Genomic DNA, 18,892 nt, shown 5'->3' on the forward strand with positions numbered 1-18,892 from the left:
CATTTACCATTGCAACAAAAAGAATAAAATACCTAGGTATAAACCTACCTAGGAAGACAAAAGACATGTATGCAGAAAACTATAAGACACTGATGAAAGAAATTAAAGATGTTACCAACAGATTGAGAGATATACCATGTTCTTGGATTGGAAGAATCAATATTGTGAAAATGACTATACTACCCAAAGCAATCTACAGATTCAATGCAATACCTATCAAAGTACCAATGGCATTTTTTATGGAACTAGAACAAATCATCTTAAAATTTGTATGGAGACAAAAAAGACCCCAAATAGCCAAAGCAGTCTTGAAGGAAAAAATAGAGCTAGAGGAATCAGACTCCCTGACTTCAGACTATACTACAAAGCTACAGTAATCAAGACAATAGGGTACTGACACAAAAACAGAAACATAGATCAATGGAAAAAGATAGAGAGCCTAGAGTTTAACCCACGCACCTATGGTCAACTAATCTATGACAAAGGAGGCAAAAATAATACAATGGAGAAAAGACAGTCTCTTCAATAAGTGGTATGGTGAAAACTGGACAGCTACATGTAAAAGAATGAAATTAGAACACTCCCTAACACCATACACAAAAATAAACTCAAAATTGATTCAAGACCTAAATGTAAGACTGGACACTATAAAACTCTTAGAGGAAAACATAGGCAGAACACTCTTTGACATAAATCACAGCAAGATCTTTTTCGATCCACCTACAAAGTAATGGAAATAAAAATAAACAAATGGGACCTAATGAAACTTCAAAGCTTTTGCATAGCAAAGGAAACCATAAACAAGTCAAAAAGACAACACTCAGAATGGGAGAAAATATTTGCAAATGAATCAATGGACAAAGGATTAATCTCCAAAATATATAAGCAGTTCATGCAGCTCAATATTAAAGAAACAAACAACTCAATCCAAAAATGGGCAGAAGACCTAAATAGACATTTCTCCAAAGACATACAGATGGCCAAGAAGCACATGAAAAGCTGCTCAACATCACTAATGATTAGAGAAATGCAAATCAAAACTACAAAGAGTTATCACCTCACACCAATTAGAATGAGCATCACCAGAAATTCTACAAACAACAAATGCTGGAGAGGGTGTGAAGAAAAGGGAACCCTCTTGCACTGTTGGTGGGAAGTTAAATTGATATAGCTAGCCACTATGGAGAACAGTATGGAGGTTCCTTAAAAAACTAAAAATAGAATTACCATATGACCCAGCAATCCCACTACTGGGCATATACCCAGAGAAGACCATAATTCTATAAGGCACATGCACCCCAATGTTCATTGCAGCACTGTTTACAATAGCCAGGTCATGAAAGCAACATAAATGCCCATCGACAGACAAATGGATAAAGCAATTGTGGTACATATATACAATGGAATATTACTCAGCCATAAAAAGGAACGAAGTTGAGTCATTTTTTGAGACGTGGATGGAGCTAGAGGCTGTCATACAGAGTGAAGTAAGTCAGAAAGAGAAAAACAAATATTGTATATTAACGCATGTATGTGGAACCTATAAAAATGGTACAGATGAACCGGTTTGCAGGGCAGAAGTTGAGACACAGATGTGGAGAACAAACGTATGGACACCAAGGGGGGAAAACTGCGGTGGGGTGGGTTTGGTGGTGTGCTGAATTGAGCGATTGGGATTGACATGTATACACTGATGTGTATAAAATTGATGACTAATAAGAACCTGCAGTATAGAAAAACAAACAAACCAAAAAAAAAACAACTAATACTAAACTTTCTTTGTGTTATTTGTATGGAAATATGTTAATATAAATGTTTCAGACATTATATGAAATTTCTAAAAATCTCATATGTTCTGGTATAATGTTATAAGTCATAATTCTAGTTATTACTTTAAAATGTATATCTCAGAAATAACTAAATTTCCTTGTCAATTGCATTATTATGAACTTTCATCAAATCTTTAACCATCATCATTTTTAAGTCTTTTGTCATTTACAGACAGTTCTGGGTATACTCTGATGCTTTTGCAAAAATGTTCCTATAAAAGGGTTTCATCTTCAAGGAATTCATGGAAAAGACTCTGACAAGTACAGGTTTCTGGTAACTGACTATACTGCTAAACTGAATGATTATGCATTTTCAGAACACTAATGGGAAACTGATGAATTCATAAAAGTGCTAACAAAGGATCAAGATAAAAAAAATAATTACATGGGACTGAGTGAACTGATGAGGATGGTTATAATTTTTGTAACTTTCTGTTTGAATAAAAAAAAAATCTCACAAGGACTCAGAGGCAAAAAATATACAAGTCAATTTTCACTGCAAAGTAAAGGAGCTGTTACAATGGAGGATTACTGGACTGAATGTCAATATTATGACATAGTATGAGTGTGTTTCGTGTTTGGTAATTGCAATCATTGTTGCTTTTGTTGTGGTCATCCATTTACAATGCTTGGTGTCAGTTTATTTATCGCTTGTAAAAATAAAATACAGTGTGTGTGTGTGTGTGTGTGTGTGTGTGTGTGTGTGTGTGTGAAAAAAGAAGATCTTTAGGAGAGGCTGAGTTAGGGGTTTTCACCTTCATCATATTTTGTTTAGAGCTTTCCATAGCTGGTAGATGTTTAGAGATAATCTGTTTCTGCATGTGTTCTCATGAGGGTATACATCTAAAATATCTAAACATATGGCAAGATTTTTGTGTATGCTCTCTTCCAAACAACTCTGGTGGAGTCACCATATATATGAATATTTCTTCTCTCTCCAGTGAATTCAAGTAAGGAATTGAATTCTGAAAATGTCAGGTACTCTCCCAAGTCAACTAAAATCTCATCTTGCAAACAGGTGTGAAAGTTAGTCCTGGAGGATGGAAGTAACACTTTATTCCTTTTACTTTACTCTTCTCCAGATAGATGGAAATGTGACTGTAAATAAAGAGTAAACACAGCATATCAAAAGTCTAAATCTATTTGAGACTTCAGTTATAAGAACTGAATTAAATTTACCTCTGCTATTTGTACAATAAAATCCCTTTTTTTCCCCAAAAGACTGAAACAAGGGAAAATACATGTATACAATCATGAAATAGTTCAAAAGCAACATGTGATCAAAGGTTGTAAAAATTTGACTTACTCTTTTAAAATTAAATACTTATGAGAAAATGAGATATGATTTGAGTTGGCCTGCAGTGGTTCCATCAGCAACTTTTACATCATCTGTTTTGCTTGTTTTTCTATTTGTAGAGTAGAAAAAATCTGTAAACATCTATGAATGTAGGAGGCTAGTGACTGCAAGGCTCATCAGCCATAGTATTTTGAAAATAGTACTGCTAAACCACTGTAATGAGATTTTGAAGGGGAAGAGGAAGGAGAAGGAGAAGGAGAGGAGGAGGAGGTGGAGGAGGAGGAGGAGGAGAAGAAGAAGAAAAAGGAGAAGAAGAAGAAGAAGAAGAAGAAGAAGAAGAAGAAGAAGAAGAAGAAGAAGAAGAAGAAGAAGAAGAAGAAGAAGAAGAAGAAGAAGAAGAAGAAGAAGAAGGAGAAGAAGAAGAAGAAGAAGAAGGAGAAGAAGAAGAAGAAGAAGAAGGAGAAGGAGGAGGAGGAGGAGGAGGAGGAGGAGGAGGAAGAGGAGGAAGAGGAGGAGGAGGAGGAGAAGGAGAAGAAGAAGAAGAAGAAGAAGAAGAAGAAGAAGAAGAAGAAGAAGAAGAAGAAGAAGAAGAAGAAGAAGGGAAGGAGGAGGAGGAGGAGGAGGAAGAAAGAAGAAAAAGAACAAGGAAAAGAAGTCAATTTCTGAAGAGCCATGACTACATAGATACCTAGAGTACATACGTAGGTAAAACAACTTCAAGAAAATCATATATTGACTCAAATTAATATGTCATCAAGTTAGTAAGAAGGACTTTTTAACAAATGAATAAATTAACTCCTGAGATAGTGAGTTCCCAAAAAGTCCTTGGAATTTAAAGTGCAGAGGTTTTAAATTTACCAACTCCCTAGACTTTTTATTCTGAGGTGTTGAACTATGATATCTCAAAGGTTTCCAGTAACGTCAGTGACTGTAGGCGTACATTAAGTTTAATGATTCACGATGCTGGAAATACAATTTTTGCTGTTGAATTTTTCACCACTTTCTTAATCACATGAAGGCTAGATTTCATCCACATAGGTGTATTGATACTGCTCTCTTGGCTGATACCAATGATCTTGTTTAAAATTCAGTAGTTACTGCTCTACTTCATCCTCCTTGACCTTTCTGCTACATTTGCTACTACTGGTGATCCATTCTTTTGAAACCCACTTCCCTAGACATCCCTATTAATACACTTTCCCTGTTCTCCTTCAATCCTCAACAACTCTTGAGTTTTTTCATTGGTTCATTTTCTCATGCTTCTCTCTCAGGTGTGTGTAGCCTAACAGCATGCTCACCTTATATTACGTTTTTTCTCATTCATTCACACAATTTCTACTCTGCTGATGTGCAATTGAATTCCAAAACTTGTACCCTACCCTGAGTTATCCTATGAGTTCTGATAATATATTTTGAGCTTCTTACTAAAAAACTCTACCAGGTTTTTCTTCCATGACATCAATTTTTACTAGCTTAATGAATTGTTAGTCAAATCACTTCCTTTTTCCCAACTTCCTTTTCTAACAGTGGTGCCACCACTTATCCAGTGACCTTGGATGTTTTTTGTCTCAAGTTCCTCATGCCCTTCTGTCATGACTTTTTGTATTTAGTCTCTCAAATATTCTTCTTCCTCTTCAGTTCCCACTCCCACAATCTTAATCAGCTCATTGCTTTCCAGAAAAGCCTCTCTGTTTCCTTGTCCACCCCATCACTGAGAGAATTTGTCCCCTTTCTATAGGCCTAATTCTCTTCACTTTTTCTAGAACCATTCCTCGCCTGAGACAGGAGATATATAAGTCTCTGAAGACTCTACTCAGAGATTCTATTTATTGCATCAGCTTAAGATGCAACTGAACATGGTTGATGACTCGCAGCCATATTGGGGAAGATAATTCTGACTGAGAAGTTTCAATCTGGCAATTGAGACAGATTTAAAAGTGTGTAGCATTCTCCAGTACCAGACCAGGCAGTAGATAGGAAGCTGGGTATGGGCAGTAGATAAAATACACGAAACTCAAAGACTCCAAGTCGTTTGTCGTTAGGGTTGCTGAGCACCAGGTATCAGCTGCGTCTTCACAATTATGATTCAGAGTAGGATTCCAATGCCTTGGTGGAAGAATGATGAACATAAGTCCAAGTCACAGTCCTGGGAAGGGATGCCAGTGGATGTGTGGTTACCAGGAAATAGAAAGTAAATAAGAAAGAAGAAAAATAACTCAGGACAAAAGAGGGATCCAGAAAAAGGCCAAACAGAGACTTAAGGAGTAAGCCATACTCCAATATTTAGAACTGAGGGTAGAGAGGCTATAGAAGAGATTTGATGCTAAGCCAGTGCCTATTGGTTTGGAGAGGATAATAGCTGATGTTTATTAAACATTTACTCTACACTAGATATGTGCATTATTTCATTTTATTTATAACCACAACCCTATGAGTTAGACACTATTATTATCTCCATTAATAGGTTAGGAAATGAGACTTAGAATGTTTCAGATACTTTGCTTAAAGAGGCAGATAGTGAATTGGGACCATGGTCTTTCTGACTCCAAAGCCCAATCTCTTAACCACCATGCCACAAATGTTAAGGAATCTTCTCTCACAGGAAGTATTTTTGGGGATCCTGATGAGTGGATGGGAGTATTGCATCATATCACCTCTTATCAGACAAAGAAAGAACTGGATCTCAGAATTAGCCTGGCCTTCTTGCTCATCTCTCATAAACTTGGAATTCTAAGCCTATGTTTGAGAAGAAATAGGTCACAGATCAGGAAAGAATGTGGTGAATTGATAAGTTTTGTTAAGGCAGTAATACTCAGAGCAGAATTGTGTGGGTTTAATATTTAGATACACTTGCCTGACTCAAAGATTTTATATTTAATTACTGTTGAGGCAAGAATTCAAAGTAGAATAATGTTACATGTGAGCCAAGACTTTGAAGTTGTTAAGTGGAGTGACCAGTAGTTGGGAAGAAACTATTTGCAGTTATGCTTAATTTTTCATCAAACTGTATTTAAGCAACTATTATGTGCAGGGCACTGGATTTCATAGATGAATAAGACACTTCTCTCCACTAATAGTTAAGAAGACAGACATGAACATATAAATTGCAACGCAGTAAATTAAGCATAAAGAATGGGTTACAAAGTTAAATATGAAGACTTAGAAGGATATTATCTAACCAAAGCTGAGTGAGTATAAGAAAGAAGGTATTCCAGCTAATATTTTTGTGTAACAAACCACATCCAGCTTAGTGGCATTAAATTAAATAACTACCATTGAATTATACTGATGGATTCTGCAGGTCATAGATTTGGACAGTGTAGTGAGATGGCTTAATTTTCTTCCATGATCTCTTGTGCATGGTCTAGGAAGACTTGAACTATTGAGGATTAGAATCACTGAGTGTTCTTCCCTTGCTTATACACCAGGGATGGGATTGAAGGCTGAGCTCAGTTGTGACTATTGACTGGAGCACGTATACTTGGCATGGAGTTCTCACAGAATGGCTTCTGTGTTCTAAGGAGGTCTCAGTAGCTAGCATCCCAAAATAACCAGGAGGAAGCTGCTTGGACTTGTATGATCTCACCTCAGAAGTCACGTGCTGTTACTTGCAACACTCTCTGTTCGTTGAGACAATCACAAACCCACATGGATTCAATGAGAAGGACACATACTCCATTTCTAAATAAGAAAAATGTCAGAATCGTTTAAAGCTGCCACAGCCTGTCCTTTGGCAGTGTATAAATTATACTGTTCCCTTCTTACCCCCCCTAAAAGCTTCATCCCATTAACAACCTTCAGCTCAGTCTCAAGGTACAGAACTTCATCATCAGGTCTAGGCATGGGTGAAACTCTTTGGATATAGGTTCCTTTCAGTATGAAGACTAGTGGTATAAGAGACAAGTTATCTCTCACCCCTATTCTCCCCTCCCCCACTATGCCCACAAAATATACAACAGTTGAAGAGTCCTGCAATAAACATTCCAATATGTGACTAACTGCACAACTTATCAGTTTCAGTGCAAATAAGGCCCCTTATTCAAATATTACTAAGAATTTCGAGAAGGTGACAAAAGAGAATTAAACTAAGCCTAGGATCCTCCTAACCAATAGGGCCCTTAGCAAATGCAAAGTTCACACACCCATGAGACACCAGTGAGCCCTTCTCCCATTTTAAAAGTGGGAAAGGGAAGAGAAAAAACAGTTACTGGTCTACAGCAATTCTGACATCCAACAGAGTCCATGTTCTTCATTCTTTATTTTGGGCTCAGAAAAACTGTAGGAGTTGTATTCCATAGCTCTTGGCTCTGCCCTCTGGTCTTCTATTTCTACTCTCTGAATCATTCTTCCTCTTCCATAAATGTATCTCTTGTTTGAGCAGTTTACAAAGTCTGGTTATTTTCTGAGATAAATAGTTTTTTCAGTTTAACTCTTATCTGCAGAAATTTGGGGTTCCAAAAGTCTCATTTCATTTTGTACTGCCTCTGTACCTTTTAGTCCAAGATAATAGAATTCTTTTAAAATCCTGTTTTGTTTTGTTTTCTTAATATATGAAGTTATATTACATTCCATTAAGCAAAAGTCACACCTGCAAATGTTTTTAAAATAAGTCTTTCTCTACTTTGGGTCCTTATGAGGTTGCTGAGGGACAACGCTTTAAGATTCTTAGAAACCTTATTACTCAGTGGAAAGGATATGCAAGGGTTGTCTTTAAGACCCTTAGAATGTGTTTTTTTCTATCTCAAAGGGTCTATGAGTCACCAATTTAAATCTTTCTTAAGTCACAACAAAAGATTTACAATCAAACCCTTGACCTCATCCATTACTTTCCCAGCTGCCACATTTCCAGATGGCATCCTGGATTTCATCTTGGCCCTTAGGCCTTTTTTTTAGAGGAGCATATTTTGCTCGGGAGAAGGAGGATTTGAAGTAATTTTATTATCAAATTCAGCAAGTCTTGGATCTTTATATATTTTCTAATTTCTGTTTAAAAACTGAATATATCCTTCCTTAGCTCACCTTTCTTTACCTCTAGTTTAAGATCTGCAGCTAAGAGAAACTAGTTGACACTTTAAACACTCTGAAGGAAAATTTCCTTAGTCATCTCCATCAGTTCCTTAGGTATATTTACTATTTTCTACATTATAGTAGGTAACAGTTTCACTAAATTTCCTTTCAGTTTATAACAAAGTCCTCTTTTGCTCCAATTTCCAGCAACATTGTTCTATTTGCCTTTAAGCATCACCAACAGTCTCCTGGATATCCATTAGGCTTCTGCTAACTGTATCCTCAGTGCCCTTACAGGTCCTCCCATTGCCTAGTCTGAAAGCTAATGCCATATATTTTAGAGTTTTGTTACAGTGACACCCCATTTCTGATAACAACTTCTGTATCAGTCTGGTTTCTACCAGAATCACTGTGAGTGGCATTGAATGAGACATCCAGTATAGGAATTAAACTTTACACAATTCTGGTTGTTGGTTGAAGTCTATATAAGACTTCTACCTCTGTTCTTAGTATCAGGTCTGACCTATTGACTTAGCTACAGTAGGTCAGTTAAGTCACAATCCAGAAAAGAAAGATGGACATCAGATGGGGAGAGCAAGGACTAATTGGAACCCACAGAACAAAATAGAATTCATGAGAACATACTGGACCCCATGAGGAGAAGTTGGAACCATTTCCAATCTCAGTGATGCAGGGGATATGCAGAATAAGCTAGCAACTTTCACCACAGTAATGCATATGTCAGGACTTAGAGAAGCTGAAGGAGGAAGGTTGGTGGGAGCTGGTAAAACTGTAGACCCAGGTGCCACCCATACCAGCAGGTGAACCTGCAAATCAATGGCAGGTATGGAGTTATCATGGAGCCTAGCACCACACTGACTTCAGAGCCTAAAAAAGGCTGCTTCTTCACTTCCACCTTCCAATTCTCATGTAAACTTCTCTGTTCTCAACCCTAACTGGGAACAGTACAGGGAAGGGAATTCTAGGAACCATAGTCTAACTAGTTAAGTTGACATAGTTCAGGATCACCACCAAAGGCTTTTTGGAAGATGTGTTGTTTAAGTTGGATCTTTAAAAAATGAGAAGAATTTGGCCAAACGAAGGTGAGAAAGGCAAAGAAGTTACCATAATCAAAGATATGGTTTCAAGGAACAGGAGGAGCTCAGAGAACAAAGGGCACTAGAATGGGGGTTGAATGGGAGCAGAGACTGGGATGGTTTAGCCACATGGTCTATAGTGATATGGTATGCTTAGTAGGTGCTCTATAATTATTTTTTGAATAAATGTGTTGATTGAACAAAATGTGTGACACAGAGAATAGCAGAATTTGACAAACATTGACTGATTCAATCAGGTAGGATTTTGTATGTGACTCAAAAAAAAAAAATCTTAGGCAAAGGAGTGGCCTGCTTATATCTACACTTAAGGGCCCCTCTGGCAGGAGGGTGAATCATGGGCTGACCTAAGAGTGGGTTAAAGCATGAGGTGCCTTTTTTATCAGCACAGACCAAAAAGGAAAAAAAAAAAAAAAGCATTAAATTGAAACAACAGAGGGAGACTTTGAAACTGGCTGGGAAAAGGGTGAGAAAGCTGTGCTTGAAGTGAAGTTTTAACAGAATGTTCCAAAGTGCCTTTAATAAAGAATTTTTCCTAGCAACTGTTCAAACATTTCTTGTCACATTTAATGGAAAAAAAACAAATCATTTGGATCATTTATGTCTGAGAAAATTTGTTACATATAATGCTGACCACCACCAGTTAATATTAAACTTCTTTGTCCTACTTCTTATGGCTTTTTTTCTCCCAGCTCTCTTATTTGTAAAACAAAACAGATTCCTTTGTCAGTGAAGCATAGTATATTATATAGGTAGTTTTTTCTTACACTTGAAATTCATCATTCCTTATGGGCAATCCAGCTGAATTATATTTCTATACAGTTAAAGGGAAAAAATGACCAGTCACTGAGAAAGATAAAGACATTTTCCAGTACACCATTAACATCAGGACACATATAGTTTGTTTTATTTGGCAATTGGTCTTTGCTTTTCAAACTCCAAAGTAATGCTAATTTAATCGTACAAAAAGCAGTCCAGTGACAAGAAAACTATTCTGCCTCACCAAAGCCCCTGCATAATTTAAAATCTCTTCAATTCTCAGTCAAGAAAGCCAGAAATCCCTTTGGTCACAAGAGGAAATGGTTTCTGGATCTTCCCTGGCAAAATACAGGAATTAAACCCTCTTATCATGTATTCATGAGAGCCCTGCTAAGCCCATTTAATAGGGTGTGTCAAAGATTAGCTTCAGCAGCAATTTTCTCTGAGAACATCTGCAAAGAAAGATGCTCTCTGCATACTGTCACAGTTTGGGGCAGAAAAAGTAATTGTGACATGCAATGAAGAGAAAGAAGAAAGAAGAAAAGAATTCCTCTCTTTTCTTGGTTTTCCTTGGTTACCATCAGTGTCATTCCTCCTCTTATTAGACAAAATCAAGATTCACATTTTAGGGCTCCTTGTTTCACCAAGCTACAGCAAACCAGCAGGTTTGTACAAGTACTGATCTCAACATTAGCCTTTTAGAAAGTTGGTACTGAACGTGATACCAGATCACAGACACTTAATGAATCAACACATCTTTATCAATGGATTGCTCTATGGCGCATTTTCCTTATTTAATACCTTCTTTAAAACTGTACTCAAGACTTCCTCCATAAATTTGAATTCATCACTCATCCATTTATCCAATAAGGTCAGCTCTCCACCACTACCATTCTTCCCCATTATAACCTTTATTTCTCTAAAAGTATCCCTAACCTCCTTTAAAAACATGTGTGTGTGTGTGTGTGTGTTTCTATTTGCAAACATAGACAGCCACTGCTCAGTGATGTTAACATACATTTATGTGCAATTTTTAAAGCACAGATAATGCTCTTATTTATACAGATGTATACATTCGCCATCACTGGAAGCTGCCAAGGAAAAATTGTGAAGATTTGAGAGCGGACAGAAATTGTCAGTGACTTTTTCAGCTCAAGATAAAGTAGAACAGCTAGAAGAGAGGAAGGGCTCTGGATTACAGCTGTTGGGAAACCCAGAATGTATTTTGCAATTGCCTTGCAATCTCACATCTTCAAGCTCCAGGCAGTGATTCATTCCTCAGCTGCTATCTGGATTTGGGCATAGTATCAGAATGAGAGGATGTTTGATACAGGCTCCTTTTCTCTAGTTTAAGAAAGCTCAGATATAGGATACAAACTCTTGTCTGCATGCCCCAGGCAATCATATGTGTCAAGGAAGGATTCTTGGAGAAAGTGAGAGAGCTTGGAGTCCTCAGGAAAACCTCTATATAATGAGCAAAGATTAAAAATCCTTATAATGTTCTCATTCATTTTTGTTCTACTTCCATGGGATAGGCAAGAAGCAAAATCAGAAATTAATTCTAAGATTATTTTCCCCCAGTATCACTCACCAACCCTGTCAGCATTTAGAACATTCAGCAATGCTACATAATATGTATTTCCTGTCCTCAGGGATCTCCTAGTATGTAATGAGATATACAAAGTAGAATGAAGATCGCAATTAGAGGTGTGCACTACACTGTAGGAGGGTAAAGGAAGGAGACATGGATTCTAGCTGAATTCTTCACTGAAAGAACAGAGAAGCCATCATGAGGAGGTGATATCTGAATTGAACACTGAAGCGTGGGTAATTGCCTGACTCATGGAAAATGGGAGAAAGGGCACTGGAGGCTGAATCTGAGCAAAAGTAAATGGCAAATAACACTTGGTCTCCTCCATTAAGTGCAATTATCCTCAAAGCTAAATGTTGTGTCTTCTAATTATTTTTAACTTTCTTAAATATTCTGTATAGACACACTCAGTATCTTAGACAAAGAAACAACTGACAGAAACTCATCACAACAGCATTCCAGTCTGTCTCCATAGCCTGAACTGAGTGATGACCTCTGGCCTCACACAAGATATGAAATTTCCTTGTACAAATGCCACCACACATACTTAAAACAATCATATCTACAGAGAAAATTCATTCTTTAAATGCTAGAAATTTGGCCCTGTAGACTTCCTATCACGTCTGATAAATGTTTCTCAGAAAAGTCAAATCTTGCTAATGTATAAAGAGGCCCCAGTGAATGCTCATACAATATCCCAGTGTTTGAAAATCTGGGTATGAAAGGTAGATTCTTTTGAACATTGCAACCAAGAAACGTGAGTTTTCCCTTTATTGATTCCATGTCAGATCCTGTTGGCATTTACCATCCCTCAGCCTGACCAGTTGGAGATGGATCTGTTCTTTCACTCCATTCCTCAGTTATTATCATTACAGCATTTGACTCATCACATACACATTCAGCTTAGGGAACAGGGCTCAATCTAAATAAGAATACAATAGGACAATAGCCAGATACAAATGTCCAAATGTGCAATATTTGAAGATAATACATTGCCTAGTATGGATTTCTTTCTGGTAAGAAAAACTTTGCCTTGTATTCCTCTATAAAACATGAACACAATGGTGTGGGAAAAACAAAACAAAAATTAGCTTTGTGTTTTACTTATGTATAAAATTTTCCTTATAATTTTCATTTTTGAAAAGGCAAAGAAAGGAAAATTCAAGCATATTTTCAGAGTTTTCCTGTTTATCTTTGTTTCTTGATGCTTTAGACAGATTTTTGCCTTTGCTTGAATACACTAGTGGCCATATCTATTTTTTAAATTACATATAAAGTCACACAAACCTGTTCTATATTAAAACAGGGAACTGATCTAAGAAGGATCTTGAAAAATATTTCCACATTCTACTTAACTGTCCGTTAGCATTGCTGGACAATTAATGCATTCTCCAAATAGAAATCTGAACTGCACTGGGAACAGAGAAGGAACTTGAAGAGTTTGTTTTCATGCTTTTTAAAAAAATACTTTTCAAGTTTGGTTTGGAGTATAAAACAGTCATGGAATATTGTTCATGTAGACAGATATCTTAAACCTCAGAAGAAATGGAGCACCTCCCTAAGAATAATTTGAACTCTTTTATTTGTTTTAGATGCTGATACCAAAAGGTAAAATGAGGACCAGAGATAATAATTATTGCAGTATTTATTTTTTAAACAATTTTATACACAACATGCATTTAAACCATGATCTGTTGCTCATGTCTATTTATTCCTACAACATATTTATAACTTTGTGGTAATATGGGACAAATTTCCCTATCCAATGTGAGCAAAATAAGGCCTCCTCAATGAGAATGTGTTGTTCTTCGTACACTGGTGACAAGCTCTGCATTTCTTGATGGAATGTTCTATTTGACTTTGTTAATCTTTATCCAGTAAAAGAGTAATTTCTTTGAACCAAATTTACAAAACAGTCTGTCTGTTCCCTGCAGGGTCGCTGCATATGGTTGACATGTCGTGCCCTGGACAATAGGACCTGGTGATAGCAATGTAGGAGTGAAAGTTTGATCTCCTCAATGTTCACCAACCTTGCAGTCTAGCTCTGGGCTGGTCCCTCCATAGGAAATGAAGCTGATTTCTAATTCACCACATGGATTAGAAGCAGCTCTGTAAGTATAAACACCAATTCTTTTTTTGTTTGGTTTCTATTGACTTAAAAAAAACACACAACAATTCTAACCAGGATGTACATGTAGACACGAATAGAAACGATCGAGTTCAAGGATTAGTGTTGTTTTCTACAGTTCCTTGAACCTTTTGGATTTTTCCCATCAGTCCAGGAATGTGGAGTAATGCACATTTATGACTAGAGCAGGGTATTCTACAACATATTACAGATAGCTTAGAAACAATTCTTAGCTTTTTAGTGTAGCCATTCTTTTATCAGGATAGCTAGAAATAACTTTACAGAGAAATGACCACAAACCAAACACATTATCTTCCATTAAATCCAAACTAAATGTATCTTCAATTCAATCTCCCTTAACAGATTCTGTCTTACACTGCTGATGAGACAATCAATAATCACCAATTATCCAGACAATGTAATAGGAGCCAAAAACACAACTCAAAATCCTATTCCCAGCCTGTCCTCCAACTCATCCTCTGACCATTGCATCTAACCTTTCACCAATTGAACTGTTATTTCTGTCCTCCCCAGATTATAGATCCCTCTGGCACCTCCCAGGACCTTTAGCCTGGCTTTACTTAAGTTCTTCAGGTCCATTTTTTTCTCCTACATCTAAGGCATCTCAGGGTTTGGATCAGCCAATGATAATTTACCATCTGGTCAATAACTCATTTTTTATTTTTTTTTAATTATTTAAGACCAAATTCAAATATCACTGCTTCTTTGAAGCTTTTATTGCAAAACAATTCATTGTTTATTTTTATGGTTGATTTTGTTCACAGCATTTTTATTCCATCACACCTTGAACTCTCCAGACCATTTTTTTTTTCTCTCCTCAGGGGAGATTGGGTTGCAAGGTCCAAAACAGCAGTTCACTGAAGACTCTCTCTTTCTTGAATTGTAATGGCATTAACTGTTGATCACAAACTCAAATGTCTACATTAGCCTGGCAGGTAACTAAAAGAGTGAAGGAGTATCATTGTAGACTTCTAACTGACAAGCATACACCCTAACTAAAGGAGACAATTCTAAACAATGGTTTTCATGTGGGAATGCCATATTTGCCAGACTTTCCAGTTTTTCAAAAGAAGGTAGAAATATGCATTTTAATGGGAAATCTCCTGAAATTTAAATAAAAATTCAATTATATACTGATCAAAACCAAACCTCTAGGCTTTGGTGGGTGAATTGCAGCCCCCAATTCACCTATTTATTATCTTTTCCCTAAGGGCCCAGTAGAGAATAATACTAGAAAGAACTGGCCACTGTTAGTACCAGTCATGGAGGAAAAATTTATCTAATCTTAGAAAGAAACATGGGTTGGTTACTCAACAGTTGAGCTCTCCACTCCACTTTCTGGAATGGGGTGTATCAGGGTCCCAAACTTTTATGTTCCCAACCTTGGCAAAATGGCCTGGAACACAAGCTTGGCTTAAAATTTCTATGCATTTCCTATTGCTGCTGTAACATAAAACCATAAATATAGTAGCTTAAAATAACACAGATTCTCTTACAATTCTAGAGGCTAGAAATCAGAAAAATTAGTTTCATTGAGTTATAGCTAATGTGTTAGCAGGACTGGTTCTTTCTGGAGGCTCTAGGAAAAATCCATTTTCTTGCCTTTCTAGCTTCTGGAGACTGACTACCTGCATATTTCTTGGCTCATGACCTCTCCCTGAAATTACCTCAAAATCTTGTTTCCATTATCACATCTGCTACTTTCTCCTTTGACTTTCTTTCTGCCCTCTTATAAGGACCTTTGTGATTCCATTAAGGCCCATCTGGATAAAAGAGGATAATCTCTCCATCTCAAGATCTATCACTTAATCACATCTGCAAGTCACCTTTGCAATATAAGGTAACACTCACTGGTTCCAGCGATTAGGATGTGGGTACCTTTTGTGGGGCCATTTTTCAGCCTACCACAAGCATCTAACTGCCAAATAAAGTATTATATGGGTTGGGACAATGATGGATAATACCTGTCTCATCTTTTTCATGTAGCCAACGATCCTATTGAAGTCTTCTGTAAAGCCTAATGAAGGCACAGGCTACCTAACAACAAATGAGATAGGATTTTCCTTCAGTGCAGTGGGAGGAAGTCTTGAGAACATTTACCTTAATTTAAAGTGTGACATTTCTTTGCCTTTGTGGAGTAAGATTCACACCTACTACAGTAACCCTGACTTCCTCACATGGAGTTTTTCTTTCCTCTGTGTTTTTTAGAACTATCTCCATATTCTACATCCTCTACAGTGGAGCTTACTACGTTTACTAAAATTATGTGTTTATTTGTGTGTCTGTGTTCTGGAGTAAAAGAGTTATTTACCTTTGTATTAACAACCCTTCCCCAGGGCCAAGCACATTAAATAAATTTTGAACTAAGTGAATAAGTAAATAAATAAGTTGCAAGATAAGAATATTCCAAAAATGCTTTAAACATGTTAAGTTTTTCTTTTTCTTTTTTGGTAGTTCACTAAAGAATTAAGTGAGGAGAAAGATTGAAGGACAGAAAAAATCATTGGGAATCAATTATTTTTCACTTTCAAAACAACCTTCCAGGAGGATTATTTGAATTTTTATCGATAATAAAATTAAGGCTTAGAAATTAGGTAATTTTTCATTTAGTGACTAAGCAGTAAAGCTGTATTTAGAGTAACATTGTCTGATTCTTGAGACCATATTCCTTTGACGTTTCTTATTAATAAAAATATTATATTCATGCAGAAGTTTTTCATCATATTTTTTTCTAGATTCCTATAGCTTAGTCAAATCATTGCTCTGTTTGCTGAAAATAATGAATGCTCTTTTTTCCCTTGTATTTTTTTTTCTTTTCTTTTCCCCCAACTCCCACTGCCCCTTCAGGCATAAAGCACAGTTACTTCCTGGGGCTGAGCAGGATACTGTGGTGCATGAACACAGGAAAGAAGCTGTGCTTCTTCCTCTCCCCACTCCCTCCCCTGCATAAATCCCAGCAGCTCCAGAGAGTGTTTATTCAGGCAAGCTTTTCCACCCCACAGGGTAGAAAACCAGGCTCATTAAATCCTGAATAGTACTTATTATTGCTTGGATAAAAAAATTTAAAAGAGGATTTATTCTTGAATATTAGAAAAAAAGATGTATGTACTGGCACATAAAATGATCTCCTCAGGGAACTGTTGAAATCCCTATAATTTGAGTTACAAATTTTAGGAAGCACACCAAACAAGTAGATGCTGGCTGAAGAATGAAGTACATCTATAAGTAAGGTCCATCTCCATTTCTTATGGTTTCATAATCTATCCCTAAAGTACATATTTCAGTAGTCTTCTTAACCAGACACTCTTGTCACAATTACAAGTATACGCTTGAATTTCCCTGCCTATTTTCCAACGTGAATAGTGCAAGCTTACTTGTCTTCACACAGAGATGAGACTGAACTCTCATTGAAATGTTGAATGGATATTGTTACAATTACTCCATTTCAAAATAATATGCTTTTTATTGTCTTGTAAATAACCACCATATCAAATGACCGGCTGTCATAGAGCTACACTGACAGAATAAGTGGACAAAATCAGCCTTGCAAATCTGAGAAATTCTTCACTTTTAAATATTGAAAAGGGTTGGCAGTCAGTAGTAAATATTTCAACTAAATTTTGTTTAGATTTGTAATGTTTACAGTTTCAGATCTCTAAGAAATTTTCCTCTTAAAGCTTCCTTTAAAGTCTATATTTTAATTGTTTGCTTCATAAGAACAAATATGTTTTGAGGGAGACATTTCTTTCTATAATATTTTCTTATTTTCTTTACATTTTATACACATCATTCTACCCAAATTAAAGATAACTTATTGTAGATATAGTCCATATAATTTTGGATTTTTTCTTCTTTGTGTAATATTTTATATGGTTTTTAATTCATCTTCACAAGAAGTGAAGAATTATCAAACAGGACTTTTTACTGGAAAGACTTATAGCCTAAATGAAATTAAATAACTAAAAATCAAAGACTGTGCTTAAATTTATTTTATTCAGTATTATGAATAACAGTTATTCTTTAAGGTGTAGTAGACACATAGCTTATAAACAAACAATACTATAAATATTAAAATTATAACTTTTCTATTACTTTATCTCAAATTACTATTTAATATTTATAAACATGTGCTGGTTCAAAAATGTTTTTCATACAATTATTGAGCTAATAGACACTCATGATAATTATATTAACTGTGAATGTTTTTCCCTCTTTATTTTGAAGTTTCTTCATAACTTTCTATATATAAAGTTAAAAATTTTAACAATCTTGCAATATTAAATATAATTTATATTTTATATGACTGATTGAATTTAACCATGAAAAGCACACACACAAAAGATTTTACTCCATATTACATTCAGAATTCTAGCCAATATTTGAAAGTGAGTATTCAGACATTAAAAATGAATGTAAATGACATATATCTATATCATTCTTAATAATAATGTCATTTTGTTTTTAGAAAAGTTGTTATCCTATGTAATCACTGTCAATGATAATACACAAATTCAAGGTTACAAGGAAAATATCGTTGAAGTAGGCATTTGGTTACTTGACTTTACAAGACTGAAATTGCACTGGAAAAGCAAATTTTGGCCAGAGAGTAGATAGCATAATATTGAGCCAAATCAAAAATGTGGTATGTCCTAAGTAATTCTACTTAGCCAACAAGATGGAGCAGTTAACAAAATTGAAGTTCTAATGTGTAAAACTATTGAAAATTTTAAGTATCTATGTGCTAAACCTCAGAAATCCCCTTAAGCATGCCGACCACCAAATAAATCTTGGGTCTAATACTGCTTTCTACTTACTGTCCTATTTAAGATAGTTACCTCACCTTGATTCATCTTGGTTCTTCTAGCATAAAGTGAAAACAATTATAACCCATGTTGTAGGTTTGCCATGAGGAGTTAAGATAAGAAAGTTCCTGACATACAGTATGTCCTCCTCCTCCAAAAAATAGCCAAAATTTGTTATAGAGTCTAACACTAACAAATCAATGAGCTAAAATTCATAGAGCCTTAGTTATATGCAGGCACTCTTTTAAACATGGGACACATGTCAAATAGTTCATTCCTAAAAATTATCTTGTAAAGTACGTCTTATTATCATGATTTTTCAGGCGAGGAAACTGAGGCAGAG

Source organism: Orcinus orca, chromosome 17 (assembly GCF_937001465.1).
Source record: "Orcinus orca chromosome 17, mOrcOrc1.1, whole genome shotgun sequence".
NCBI classification, from domain to species: Eukaryota; Metazoa; Chordata; class Mammalia; order Artiodactyla; family Delphinidae; genus Orcinus; species Orcinus orca.